The sequence below is a fragment of the Orycteropus afer genome, unplaced genomic scaffold (assembly GCF_000298275.1).
Source record: "Orycteropus afer afer isolate SDZICR_OR568_19922 unplaced genomic scaffold, OryAfe1.0 scaffold00105, whole genome shotgun sequence".
Classification (NCBI taxonomy): domain Eukaryota; kingdom Metazoa; phylum Chordata; class Mammalia; order Tubulidentata; family Orycteropodidae; genus Orycteropus; species Orycteropus afer.
The window spans coordinates 8095086-8110537 of record NW_006921692.1 but is presented as its reverse complement, the minus strand read 5'-3'; positions in this window follow the sequence as shown (position 1 = coordinate 8110537).

Sequence of the window (15452 nt, the reverse complement as noted above, 5' to 3'; positions counted from 1 at the left end):
AAACATGAATGGGAAAAATAGATGCTACATGAAGATCACCAAGGAACCCAGAAATTCCAGGGCTACAGAAACTGAAAGAGACAAAGGTCTTACCTCAGAGCCTGTAGAAAAAGTGCTTGCCTTATAACTTGTGCTACAAATTTATACTTCTAGCCTCCTAACCTGCTAGAAATAAATTTCCATCTTTTAAAGTCACCCATTTGTAGTATGCCTGTTACATCAACACTAAAAACCCATTGCTGTTGAGTCAATTTTGACTCAAAGCAATCCATAGAACAGAGTAGCACTGCCCCATAAGGTTTTCCAAGGCTGTTATTTTTATGGGAGCAGACTGTCACATCTTTCTCCTGTGAAGCTGCTGGTGGGTCCGAACAGTTGACCTTTTGGTTAGCAGCTGAGCACTTAACCATTGCACCACCAGGGCTCCCTATGGTAGCACTGAGGGAACTGTAAAAATGATCTGATGGTGTCAGACATCTTTGTCTAACTTCACAAGGAGGTGGGGAGAGAGTATCAAGATCATCAACCCAGGGCGGAGTCCTATAATCTGGAAGTCAAACATACTTCCACCCTCAAATCTTTTTACTAATTCTGATACCAGCTGTCCCTCTCAAGGCAGTCTCTACTTCTCTGCAGAGTTCAATAATTTGTTGCAATGGCCACACAGAACTCAGAGACCATACTCATAGTTATGGGGTTTATTAGGGAAGTAACAGATTATAATTCAGGATCAAGAACAAATCAAGGTACAGATTTTCAGTCAGGATAGCTTCTCGATCATGGCTGCAGGCAGGCCTCTCTCTTGGTCCCTTGACCCTTGCTCAGGCAAGCATTACAAAACTCTTTAGCTCAGCAAGTAAATGCACAGAGTCACTTCTCTCCACTAATGTGCCTCGGCCTGCTGGTGCTCAGCAGTCTTGCTCTGTGGGGTGGCAAGCCTAGCTCCGCCAACTGCCTGGAGGGACCACACTTTGGCAACAAGCCTTTTGCCCAAAGCTGGTGAGCTCTCTCACTCTGTGGGGCTGCACACCCATTCTATGGGCCTCACTCTATGGGCCAGGAAGCCCACCATGCTATCTTGCACCAGTCTCCTTCTTAGCTGCCTCTGTTTTTCTGTTGCAGCTTCTCACTGTCTCTGGTTTTACAGTTATGTCTGTCTCCTGGATCTAGGGGCTTCTAAGCACTGAAACTTTGGGTCCAAGGGATGTGTTCCACTCCTAGCTCCTCTTCTTCTTAGTGGTAATGAAGCACCCCTTCCTGCCTTTGGGATGGCTCATTTTAAGCCTAGTGGGATAAACTAAACTCACTGCCGTGGAGTCTGATCCAACTCATAGCCACCCTCCTTGGGTTTCCAATCTTTAGATTGCCCAATCTTTCTTATGAGGAGTGACTGGTAGGTTTGAACCACCAGCCTTCTGGTTAGCAGTGAAATGCCTTAGGAAAACTGACCAATTCCTTCATTAGGGTTTTATAAACCTTATCTGCTTGCTCCCACCTCCACAAGGGTGCCATGCATCTTATTTGCATTATTAGCAACTGTCCAATCCCCTTGGTGAGTCACAAGCACCTTATCTGCATGTTGTTGTTGTTGTTGTTTTGTGCCGTGGAATAGGACCCGACTCATAGCGATCCCTCCTGGGGTTTCCGAGGCAGTATCACTACGGAAGTAGATTGCTCAACTTTCCTTCTGAGGAGTGGCTGGTAGGTTTGAACCGCCAGCCTTCTAGTTAGCAGTCAAGTGCCCTAGGCACTATGCTACCAGAGCTATCTGCATAGTCCTACCCAATCATTTTGTGGGACCATACATGGCTAGGAGGGCCATATTAAGTAATTTACTGCATGAACTAAGATAGAATTTGGTACTAGAGTTGGGTTGATGCTTTAACAAATACCCTAAAATATGGAAATGGTTTTGCAGTTGGCATGGTTCTAAGGCAAGATCCTTTTTTGTCTGATGTCTAATAATCAATCCGAAGATATCTAAGGAAATATTTTTACCATATTTTTAACCCTAGTGCTATTTGAAGTAGCTCTTTCAGTCAAATTTAAAACAAACAAAAAACTAAATGATAACTCTGAATAGAAAGGTATTTTTACTATGAAATATTATCTAATTTTCAAGGAATTCTTATTTTTTTGGTTTGTTAAGAGAACTAATCTAGAATAGCTAAATGAAGTCTCTTTTGACTCTAAAACAAAGTATGTAAATTGATAGTCCATGTATTCTCATAGCCACAAATATTTTGTTCCTATGCAAAGAATGTGTAATTCTTTCTTGAAAGTTGTTGTGGTATTTGACTCACTAAAATCCTGTGGAAATGAGTGTTATAGATTTATTAGACACTCCATAGAAATGTATTTCCTTTGTGTTTTAAATTAGTTGCATTTTAATGTCATTGAACATGCCCTTGCTCTTGTTTCCATTTGTGGTCTTGCATCCAGTGGGAATTTATAGGGCTCAGATTTATTTAAATTATGCTGATGTATTTGATCTTTCAACATACAAAGCATGGTAAAAATGGGTAGCTGTCCATATCCATAAATGAAATATGAGGGAAAAGGCATACTGATAAATTCTCCACTAAATCAGCTTTAATTAGATATCAAAAAGGGATAATGTCTGGCAAAGTTCCACCCAAGTGTTATAGAGAGCTAAGATCAGAAAAGGAACATAGATATTCAAATGGGCATTATAAAACACTTTCTTGAATTTTATAGATGACAAAGCAAGAAAATACTTCTAATTCTGCCAATCTACTTGTTGAGCAGAAACTGCCTCTTCATTAATTCTTCCAATTTCACTTTACAAATAGCTTAGGAAAATCACTCTATCCACCCAGTTTGTTATTAAGCTTGTAAAATATCATTCTTGCCTGCATTCAACCCTTAGCATTGTAGATATATTATTACTGATCTATCTTGGGCATAGCTATATTTGTGCTTATGTAATTTAAACAAAATTTGATACATTTCAAAGCATTGTGTGTAAATCAAATATTATGTTTAGTGCCCTGGGGTAACTTGCTAATTAAAAGAACCCTAAGAGAAAATGTTAATGAAATGAAATAGTCTGTGTAAAGTGAATAATAACCTTCTGACTTGTATTTTGTACATGTTAAATATTATTTTCATATATTAAGTTTGCTTAAAGTGAGGTACATTCTTACTAGTTTCAAGTATCCATGTCCATATGGACAAAAGTACATTTATTTGCCACTTTTCACTTTCTTCATGTCTGTTCACTCTCTTCCTTCCATCTTTTTTACAAAACACCTGCTAAAGAAAAGAGAAATCACTAAGGTAGCAGTTGGCATGGGATAAACATGTCAGAGTATGAGGAGGAATAAATGTCATGTGTGCTCCCCATCCTATTTATTTTCCATTATCATTTCTCACCAAAGTCTCACTTTTCTTTAACTTCATCTCTTGCCAAGAGATTTTGGCATTTCATACATGATTAGAATTAGTTGTAAATAAGTTTGCTGAAATGATACTTGTCTAAGTCTAGTTTCTAATGATAAGAACACAGATTCTCAAAGTAGGGGGTTAACAAATATAGTAAATGTCTTAACTTTATTAAAAATGTAGTAGCAATCAGTTTGTTATGATTGCAGATCTTTTAACACAAATTTTTTGTTATGTTTTTGTACACCTTATAGGACTCTACAGAAGCATATTGTCACATCTGTCTCTCATGGTGCAGCTAGTGGGTTCAAACAGCCCCATGTGGTTAGCAGCTGAGTGCTTAATCACTGTGCCACCAGGGCTCCTTAATACAAATTAAATACATGGTATTTAAAATGTTACCCAAAAGGATAAAATAAATGATAGCACTTAAAAAAAAAAAAGTCATCTGTATATTCCTTAGAGATTTATGTAGATGGTTCTTTTTACCAATTTCTTTATTTCTTATGCTTGAGAAGAGTTGGGACATGTTGTTAAAACTTCAGTTTCTTGTAACTGATTGATTTAACACTTTCTTAAGCTTCTACACCTAGATTTAGCTTTCTTTCATATCACTACCATTCTTTTAAACTTTCATCAATGGTCTCCTGCCTCTGCAATTTCCTCTTCTTGTCCTCCTAATACCTCAATTTATCATTCAGTATGATAGTCATAGTCATCTCCTAATCCACCATGGCACCTGTCTTTCCCTCCATATCAGCTGTTCAAGTATTCTCAGTACAAAGCAGATTTTAAACTCCTGAGTTTAAATTCTGTTAGTTTTACTTTGTTGGACTGTCAAATCCATGCTTCAGTTCCTATTTGGAAATAACAATTCCCTACCACCTCTGTTGCTGTGCTACTATTTCCATCTCCTTCTGTCCCTTTTGGGTCCATTTTCCATCAATCACCCTCACCCCACAATACCCCTTAAGTCTTTTGTCCACTGATTCCTTTTTCCATTGCTACAAACATACTAAATACTTTCATTCTGAAAAACATCTCCTTCTATCCTGCCTTCAGAAATTACTCTACATTCTCATCACTCCTCTCTTTTCCTGCAAACTTGTTCAAGGCATTAGCATTTTTTATACCCGCTCTTTTCACTTCTTATTAACCTGAGGATTCAACACTCAACTCTTGATGCCATCCTCTTAAATGTGAAAATATCATCTCGATTGTTTCCTTTATTTTCTCATTAATTTCCAATTTGAGAATATCAAACATTTCATCTTGGAAAATAGTCCTCTTTTGCCTTTAATAATAATAGATAGACAGACAGACAGATAGCTGCTGTCAAGTTGACTTTGATTCATGGCAACCTTACAGGCAATAGAAGGAAATGTTTCCCAGTCTTGCATCGTCCTCACAACCGCCAGTCTGTTCATTGGCATGGTGGCTACTGTGCCGATCCATCTCACCAAGGGTCTCCGTGCCCTAGTCACCTTCTGCTTCACCAAACATAGTGTTCTTTTCCAACAATTGATCCCTCTGATGATGTGTCCAAAGCAATTGAATCAGACAGTGTTCTGTTTTGATCCATAAGGTTTTCATTGCCTAATTTCTGGAAGGATGTCACAAGCCTTTCTTTCTAGTATCTCTTAATCTGGAGGATTCATTGAAACCTGTCCACAGTCAGTGGACCTACTACTATTTGAAATATCAGTAGCATAACAGCAACACCCAAGCCACCACAAAATGACAAACTGAAAGACAGCTGGAAGTGAATGAAAATAGCTAACAATAAACACTATTTTTGTATATGCCTTGAAAACTTTATATATGTTAGACACTGGTTGAGGATTTACACGTATTAACAAAGGTAGTGCTGATAACAATCCCGTGAGACAGATAAAATAACTACCCCTATTTCCTAGATGAGAAAACTGAGACAATAAACGTTAATTGCCTACCCAAGATCACACAGGAAATGGTGGCAGAAAGACTTGTACTCAGGCTGGTCTCAGAGACCACACTACTGCTTTCCTGTCTTTTATGTTAGCTTCTAGGTTATCTTCCATTGATCATTCTTGTGCTGCTTTTAAAAATATATATACACACTTTATAATTACAATGTTATTCATTAGTACGTTCTGGTAAGAATTTCAAATAATGTAGATATATGAAATGAAATGTAATAGTTCTTTATTATGCCTTCACCCAAATTCTAATGCCATCCAAGAGGTAATAGTTTGTTGTGTTTCTTCTTCTAAATCTATTTCCACATATTTACTTATAAATGTATGCATGCATATTTATTTAAGTTTTAAAATATTATTTTAAAGACTGGGATCATACTATAAATGTTTTTCCAAGACTTAGCTTTCTTTGCTTAATAACATGCTTGGAGACTTACAGGGATTGGGTTTTTCATTTCATTTATATTTATACAGATCTGTGTCATTCTCTTTAATGACAGCATAATGTAACAAAAAAAAAAAAAAATCACTGCTATCAAGTTGGATCCGACTAATGGTGACCCCTCCTTGGGTTTCCGAGGCAGTATCAGTATAGAAGTAGACTGCCCAACCTTCCTTCTGAGGAGTGGCTAGTGGGTTTGCACCGCCAGCCTTCTGGTTAGCAGTCACATGCCTTAGGCACTATGCCACCAGAGCTCCCTACCAACTGGCTTTTAGAAGTAAAAGATCTGTAACCTTAGGAACTTACTCTCCAAACAAATGCATGTGGTTGATTTGACACACGTATAGAAGGTGTTCTATGAATTAACATCTATGGAGAATATAGTAGTTTTAACAGAGAAGTAATAAAATTGTGCAAATTTAAAGCTTACATATATATTATAAAAACTCAACCATATCTGCAATGTTTATTTAGAATAGGAACACTCCCCCACCCCACCCAGTGGAGTAAATTTTATCACTTACATTGTTTGCGATTGCTGACATATGGTGATAATAAAAAATAGACCAAATCTGCATAGGTTTTATTATTGATTGGAAATTCCCTACAGATGATATAGCCCCTTACTGTCTACACCTGGGAGATCTACTCCTACTGTGTGGATTACAACTCAACATAAAGAAAACAAAAACCTTTACAACTGGACCAATAAGCAACATCATGATAAATGGAGAAAAGATTGAAATTGTTAAGATTTTCATTTTACCTGGATCCACAATCAATGCCCATGGAAGCATCTGTCAAGAAATTAAATAACGTATTGCACTGAGAAAATCTGCTGCAAGAGTCTTCTTTAAAGTGTTAAAGAGCAACAATGTCACTTTGAAGACTAAAGTGTGCCTGACCCAAGCCATGGTATTTTCAACCACCTCGTATGCATGTGAAAACTGGACAATGAATAAGGAAGACTGCACAAGTATTTATACCTTTTAATTATGGTATTGGAAAAAATATTGATTATACTATAGACTGCCAGAAGAACAAACAACTCTGCCTTAGAAGAAACTCTGCCTTAGAAGAAGTACAGCCACAATTCCTTTTAAAAGTGAGGATGGCAAGACTTTTTAAAAACACTAATATGCCATGAAGGAGCTCTGGTGGCATAGTGGGTAATGCATTTGGATGTTAGCTAGAAGGTCAGCCGTTCAAACCCACCAGCTGCTCCAAGGGAGGAAGATGAGGCAATCTACTTCCGTAAAGATTTACAGCCTCAGAAACCCAATGGGGGTCACTATGAGTTAGAGTCAACTCAATGGCAGTGGGTTTGGGGTTTGGTTTGGAATATGCCATTAATTGTATACTCACTACCATCACCACAGAGTCATCACCACATAGCAATCTGCATAGGTTTTCCAAGGATGTAAATCTTTATAGAAGCAGACTGTCTCAACTTTCTTCCATGGAGTGGCTAGTGGGTTCAGACCACGGACCTTTTGGCTAAAAGCCAAAATGCCTTAATCACTACACCACCAGAGCTCCTGAGGCACCTTTATTTTATATGCTACTAAGAAAGAAGTTCCAGTTGCAGTTGAGTTGATTCTGAAACATGGCACCCCATGTGTGTCAGAGTAGAACTATGCTCCATAGGGTTTTCCATGGCTGATTTTCAGAAGTAGGCTGCCAAGATTTTCTTTGAAAAACCATTAAAAAAAAAAAAAAAAAAAACTCACTGCCATGAAGTCAGAACCAACTCATAGCAACCCCTCCTTGGGTTTCTGAGACAAAAATAGATGCCCAACCTTCTTTCTGAGAAGTGGCTAGTGGGCCTGAATCGCAAACCTTCTGGTTAGCAGTCAAATGCCTTAGGAACAACGCTACGGATGCATGCTATTGATCATAAGATGCATCAGATTTCAAAGATGTCAAAATGTGAAAAGAATAAATCTTACATTGATATAAAGGTACATATTTGACAGTTTGTTCATTTAAATCTACACAATGCTTCCCACTTTCCTTTTAGGGTTTAATTTTTTACATTCTTTTTATCAATATGCACAAATTGCTAAAATTCAATTTGTGTTAAAATCTTCATTAAAAATAAAGAAACAGAATTCACCTGAAAATGCCACAACACTTCTCAAGCCACATCGTCGACAAGAACCACTTTGAGTCCTGTTAACTGGTCTATATTTCTAAATTATGTAACTATAGTATTTCATTACTATTCTTAAGGTTTTCAGTGGCTAATTTATTTCAGAAGTGACCACCCTGTCCTTCTTTCCAGTCTGTCTGGAAGCTTTATTGAAATCTGTCCACCAAGGCTGACCCTGCTGGTATTCGAAATACTGATGGCATAGCTTCCAGCATCACAGCAACACACAAGCCCCCATAGCATGGCAGATGTGGTAATCTGCATGGGAAAGCTGGACAATGAATAAGGAAAGTTGCAGAAGAATTGTAGTACTGGCAAAGAATATTGAATGTACCATGGACTGCTAGAAGAAAGAACAAATCTGTCTTTCAGGAAGTATAGCTGGAATGCTTCTCCAAGGACTGGACTGGTCCTTTCTGACAAGATGACCAGCGTATGCAATATTGCAGTATGACCAAAGTATGTAAGATGAATCTGAATACACACACATACATATATACACACACACATACATATATATACACACACATACATATACACACACATATACATATATATATATAAACTAAAATTTCTGTTGTGCATGAGGGTGCTATGAGTCAAAACCGTCCTGAAGTCACTTAACAACAGTACTTCCTTACTTACCAATTTTAGACTTTATCTATTTATTTCCTATTATGGTAGCTTTACATGATTTCCATACTACCTCCTCTTACTTCATTTCTCCTATGTGATTTATATCACAATTTTTGTTAAGTCAGCAGTCAGATGCTTCCATCATTATGAGTATGGAAACAATTGTTTACTCTGATTATATTTCTTCACTAGTGGAATTTTATTTTTCTTTGTGAGGCTTGGGAAGGTAATAATTGCCTCATTTTACTTTTAATTTGGTATATATATATATATATATAATATAGCCAGACTTTGTCTTGCATACTTTGGTCATATTGTCAGAATGTCAGAATGGATCAGTCCAGTCCCTGGAGAAGGATATTGTGTATTGTGCTTGGTAAAATAGAGGCATTATATCAGGTGGTACACAGGTTTTTATTTTCCCCATCACTGCTCATGTTCACCTTGATCCTTTAAGGTGATGTTTTCCATGTATTTGATTTTCCTTTACATCCTTCTTACAACATGACCAAAGTAGGTGAGACAAAGTCTGGCCATTCTCACTTCCAAGAAGCATTCTGGCTGCACTTCTTCCAGGACAGATTTGTTAGTTCTTTTAGCAGTCCATGCTACTTTCAGCATTCTTCAGCAGCACCACAACTCAAAAGCATTGACTCTTCTTCGGTCTTCCTTTTTCATTGTTTAGCTCTTGCATACATATGAAGTGATTGAAAATACCATGGCTTGTGTCAGGCGCACCTTAGTCCTCAAGGACACATCTTTGCTCTTCATCACTTGAAAGAGGTCTTTTGCAGCCAATTTGCCCAGTGCCATACGTGGTCTGATGTTCTGACTGCTTGTTCCATTGGTGTTGATTATAATAGGAAATCTTTGACAACTTCAGTATTTTCTCCATTTATCATGATGCTGTTTATTGATCCAGTTGTGAGGATTTTTGTTTTCTTTATATTGAGGTGTAATCCATACTGCAGACTGCAGACTGCAGTCTTCAGTCTTCATCAGTAAGTGCTTCAAGTCATCCTCACTTTCAGCAAGCAAAGTTGTGTAGTCTGCATAATGTAGATTGTTAATGAGTCTTCCGTCAATCCTGATGCCATACTCTTCTTCATGTAGTCCAGCTTCTCGGATTATTTGTTTAGCATACAGGTTGAATAAGTATGGTGAAAGGACACAACCCTGACACACTCCCTTCATGATTAAACCATGCAGTGATCCCTCTAAATTTTCGGGTATAGGTGAGTGAGCATTTCCAGTGTTGCATCTATTGGCTGAAACATCTCATTGGTATTACATTAATTCCTAGAACTTTGATTTTCTCCAATGCCATCAGTGCAGCTTAGACTTCTTCCTTTAACACCATCAGTTATTGATCCTATGCTACCGCCTGAAATAGTTGAATATCAACCAATTCTTTTTGATACATTGACTCTGTGTATTCCTTCCATCTACTCTTGATGCTTCCTACGTTCAATATTTTGCCTGCAGAATCCTTCAGTATTGCAAATTGAGGCTGCAATTTTTTCCTCAATTCTTTCAGCTGGAAAAATGCTGAGTGTGTTCTTCCCTTTTGTTTTTCTAACTCCAGGTCTTTGCACATTTTATTATAATTTTTTAGTTTGTCTTCTTGAGCTGCTCTTTGAAATCTTCTGTTCAGCACTTCTACTTCATCATTTTTACATTAACTTTAGTTCCTCTCCATTCAAGAGAAAGTTCCAGAGTCTCTTCTGACACCCTTTCTAATCTTCTCTTTCTTTTTAATGACCTTTTGCTTTCTTCATGTATGATGTCCTTGATGTTATTTCACAGCTCATCTGGTCTTTGGTCTTAATGTTCAATTCATCAATCTATTCTTGAGATAGTCTAAATTCAGTTGGGATATACTCAAGGTGGTACTTTGACTCTTATGAACTTGTTTTAATTTCCTTCAGCTTCAACTTGAACTTAGTACTTTACTACCACTTAATCCTCAAACTCCAATCAAGTTTCACAAATTGTCCTAATAATTTTCTTTATATTAAAAGGAAATAATTGAGAATTACTTATTACATTTAGCTGTCATGTCTCTTTAGCTTTCTTCACTCGTAACTATTTCCTCAGTCTTTCCTTAACTTTCTTGACCTTCTTTGAAGATTGCAGGAGGGTTGTTTTGCAGAATGTCAGTGAGTTTGATTTCCTCTGAGGTTTCCTGATGACTGCATGCAGGTTACACACCTTTGGCAAGAGTGTCATAGAAGTAATGCTGCATTCTTTTCATTGCTTTCTATCAGGTGGTACAGATTTTTATTTTCCCCATCACTGCTCATGTTCACCTTGATCCTTTAAGGTGATGTTTTCCATGTATTTGATTTTCCTTTACAATTAATAAATATTTTAAGGGAAGTACTTGGTGAAAGTGAAGTAGGATCCCTGTAAAGCAGGATACCTGTAGTACATTGGTTACCACTTGAGTGCTAACTGAAAAGTCAGGTTCAAACTTACCAACTGTTCTTCAAGAGAAAGATGTGACAGTGCGCTTCTGTAAACATTTACAGACTTGGAGACCCTATGAGGGAGTTCTACCTGGTCCTATATGGTCACTAAGAGTTAGAAACAACTCAATGGCAATCGGTAACTTTGTGAAGCTAGATAAATATCCCTTTTTATTCAATTTATTCATTCATCAGCATAAATGATCTCTTCCTATTTTATTCAATGGGCTATAATACATTAGTATCAATATTTATCTAATACTCAGCTTGTCCAAGATTTGACCAGTGGGAGCACTTTCAAGTTGGCCCCTGTTTTTTTTTTTTTTTTTTTTTAAATTAATCTTTGAGCACTTTTTTGCTGTTTGGTACAATAAAATATTCTACATTCATTTAAACTTCTTCCTGCTTCAGTCTTATAACCAGACATTATTTCAGGACTCCTTTTAATGGAGAATGATATTTAAAATAAAAATTTTGATACTTGGTTTATTCACTGCTTTTGGGGTTTTGCACTTGTATCAGGTCTATTCAATGTACAGAGCTATGGAATATATTTATATATACATGAATGCACATATATATATATACTTTTTTTTTCTAAATCTATTTTTATACATTGAAATCTAGCAGCTCAATAATACCCCAACTCCAGTCCAACACACAAGGTTTAATATAATTTTATCCTTTTTTGACAGTGAGAAATATTGATCCCATTATTCTCAATATATATATTTATCTTTCTAACCTTTCTGTATGTACTCCCTCTCCCATATACCTGCCCTTGTCATCCACTTGGGTTCTGTCATCCCACAGTGAGGGAGATTGAAAAGAGAACATAATCTAGTACAGAAAACAAAGGTGTATTAAACCAAAGGAGAGAAAATGGGAAAGAAACTTTGAATGAGACTGAGAAGGAGCAGCCTAGTGGAAAGAGGATGATAGAAGAGGGCCATTTGTGGAAACCAAGGAAGAAATTAATTTCTAAAGAAAGAATTTGCCTTTGACTTCCTGATAAAACAATAATCGTAACTGAAAATTATTAAGTGTTTATTTTGGGCAGGTAGTTTTCTGAATATTTGACATATATAACCTAATTAACTTCACCCAAATAAGTGCCCATCTTCTTTCAATCAGTGTTGTTGTTGTTGTTGTTGTTATGTGCCGTCGAGTCGGCCCCGACTCATAGCGACCCCTCCTTGGGTTTCCGAGGCAGTATCACTACGGAAGTAGGATTGCCCAACCTTCCTTCCGAGGAGTGGCTGGTGGGTGTAGTATGCATTAAATTCATCCACGTTGTTGCGTGTATCACCAATTCCTTTTCATTACTGCATAGTACTCCATTATGATATACCTAAATTAGTTTAGCTACTCTACTGTTGAGGAACATTTGTGTTTTTTCTTTCATTCACATCATATCAATATTCAGTTGTTCACTACCTCTTTTGAAAAGAATTTTCTTTATCTGTTGAAGTGTTTTGCCACCTTTGTCAAAAATAAATTTTTATAAGTGTATCTAGCTCTTACCTCTCTATTTATTAATTTACTTATGCTTATGTACCCTTATGTCAACACTGCACTGTCACAATGATTTCAGGTAGTGTAATTCCTCAAATTTTTTCTTATTTTTCAAAATAATTTTTATCTATTCTGTATCCTTCATATTTCAATTTAAAGTTCACAAAGACTTGTCAATTTCTATTACAATTCTTCTGAAATTATGACTGGAATTGTCTTGAGTCTATAGCTCAATACTGGGAGAATCAATATCTTCACAATACAGAGTCTTTTAATTCATGAATATGGTATTTTTTTTCTATTTATTTAACTGTTTGTCTTAGTTTTTTAGTGTTGCTGTAACAGAATACCACCAGTGGGTGGTTTTGAAGAGCAGAAACTTATTTTTTTTCACAGTTTAGGAGGCTAGAAGTCTATATTTAGGGCACCAGCTCTAGTGGAAGGCTCTTTCTTTTTTATCTATGGGAGGAGTATCTTTCCATTTTTATAGACATGGCATTCCTTGATTTCTTCGTGATTTCCATGTGACATGGCATGTATCTTTCATTTGTGCTTGCTTTTCTGTGTCTAATATGCTGTTTTTAGATTTCAAAAATGAGTAGGTTTAAGACATATTCTACATTGATATGGCCTCATTAACATAAAAAATAAAACCGTATTCACAAATGGGATTATATCCACAGGTATATGGTTAGGATATCATCACATATTATAGGGAACACAATTCAATCCATAGCAGTGTTCTTTAATGTTTATTACAATGTTTTGCCACTTTCAATTTTCTTGAATCCATTTTGTTAAAATTATTCTTAAATTTTTGAGTTTTTACACCATTGAAATGGTATTTTTAAAAATAGCTTTGTCCAGTTGTTTGTTGCTAGCATATTACTATGCTTTTGTTAAGTGCCATCAAGTTGGTTCCAACTCATAATGACCATATGTACAACAGAATGAAACAGTGCCTGGTCCTATGCCATCCTTACAATCATTGCCATGTCTAAACTCACTGTTGCAGGCACTGTGTCAATCCATCTTGTTGAGGGTTTTTCTATTTTTCACTGACCCTCTACTTTACCAAGTGTGATGTCCTTCTCCAGGGACTGGTCTCTCCTGATGACACATCCAAAGTATGTGAGATGAAGTCTTGCCATCCTGGCTTCTGAGGCACATTCTTGGCTATACTTCATCCAAGATAGATGTGTTCATTTTTCTGGCAGACTGGGGTAGATTCAATATTCTTTGCCAACATCATAATTCAAAGGCATCATTTCTTTGGTTTTCCTTATTCATTATCAAACTTTTGCATGCATATAAGTCAATTGAAAATACCATGGTTTGGGACAGGTGGACCTTAGGCCTCAATATGACATCTGTGCTTTTGAACACTTCAAAGTAGTCTTTTTAAGCAGATTTTCCCAGTGCAATGTGTTGTCTGATTTCTTGACTGCTGCTTCCATGGGTGTAGATTGTGGATTCAAGTAAAATGAAATCCTTGACAACTTCATATTTCCTCAATTTATCATGATGTTGGTTATTGGTCTAGTTGTGCAGATTCTTGTTTTATTTTTGTTGAGGTGTAATCCATACTGAAGGGTGTAGTCTCTGATCTTCATCAATAGGTGGTTCAAATCCTCTTCACTTTCAGCAAGCAAGGTTGTGGCATCTGCATATAACAGGTTGTTAGTGAGTCTTCCTACAATTCTGATGCCACATTCTTTTTCATTTGGTCCAGCCACTCGAATTATTTGCTCAGCATATGGATTGAATAAATACAGTGAAAAGATACAATCCTGACACACAATTTTCCTGCTTTTAATCCATGTAGCATCCCCTTGTCCTGTTCAAATAACTGCCTCTTGGTCTATGTACAGGTTGCTAATGAGTGCAATTAAGGTTCTGAAATTTCACTTCTCAATGTTATCCATAATGAGTCATGAACCACACAGTCGAATGCTTTTGCATAGTCAATAAAACACAAGTAAACATTTTTCTGGTATTCTTTCCTTTCAGTCAAGATCCATTTTATATCAGCAGTGACATCCCTCATTCCACATCCTCTTCTGAATTCAGCTTGCATTTCTGGAAGTTTTTGGTCAACATACTGCTGCCACACTTTTTTAATTCTCTTTAGCAAAATTTTACTTGCATGTGATATTAATGATATTGTTTGGTAATTTCCACATTCTGTTGGATTACTTTTCTTTGGAATGAGCACAAATAAGGATCTCTTTCAATCAGTTGGCCAGGTGGCTGTCTTCCAAATTTCTTGGTACAGACAAGTACATGCCTCCAGCACAACATCCATTTGTTAAAACATCCCAACAGGAGTTCCATCACTTCCTGGAGTCTTGGTTTTTGCCAATTCCTTCAGTGTGGCTTTGACTTCTTCCTCCAATACCCTTGGTCCTTGACCATATGCCACCTCTTAACATAGATGAACATTGGCCAATTCTTTTTGGTACAGTGATTATGTATTTCTTCCACCTTCTTTTGATGTTTCCTGCATCATTCAATATTTTGCCCATAGAATTTTTCAATATTGCAACTCGAGGCTTGAAGTTTTTCTTTAATTCTTTCAGCTTGAGAAATGCCAAACGTGTTCTTCCCTTTTGGTTTTTTAACTCCAGATTTTTGCACCTTTCAATATAATTGACTTTGTCTTCTCAAGCTTCTCTTTGAAATCTTCTGTTCAGCTCTTTTATCTTGTCATATCTTCCATTTGCTTTAGCTACTCTCCATTCAGGAGCTCTGGTAGCATAGTGCCTAAGGCACTTGACTGCCAACCAGAAGGCTGGCAGTTCAAACCCACCAGCCACTCCTTGGAAGGAAGCTTGGGCAATCTATTTCTTTTTTTTTTTTTTTTCAGTTTTTTTTTT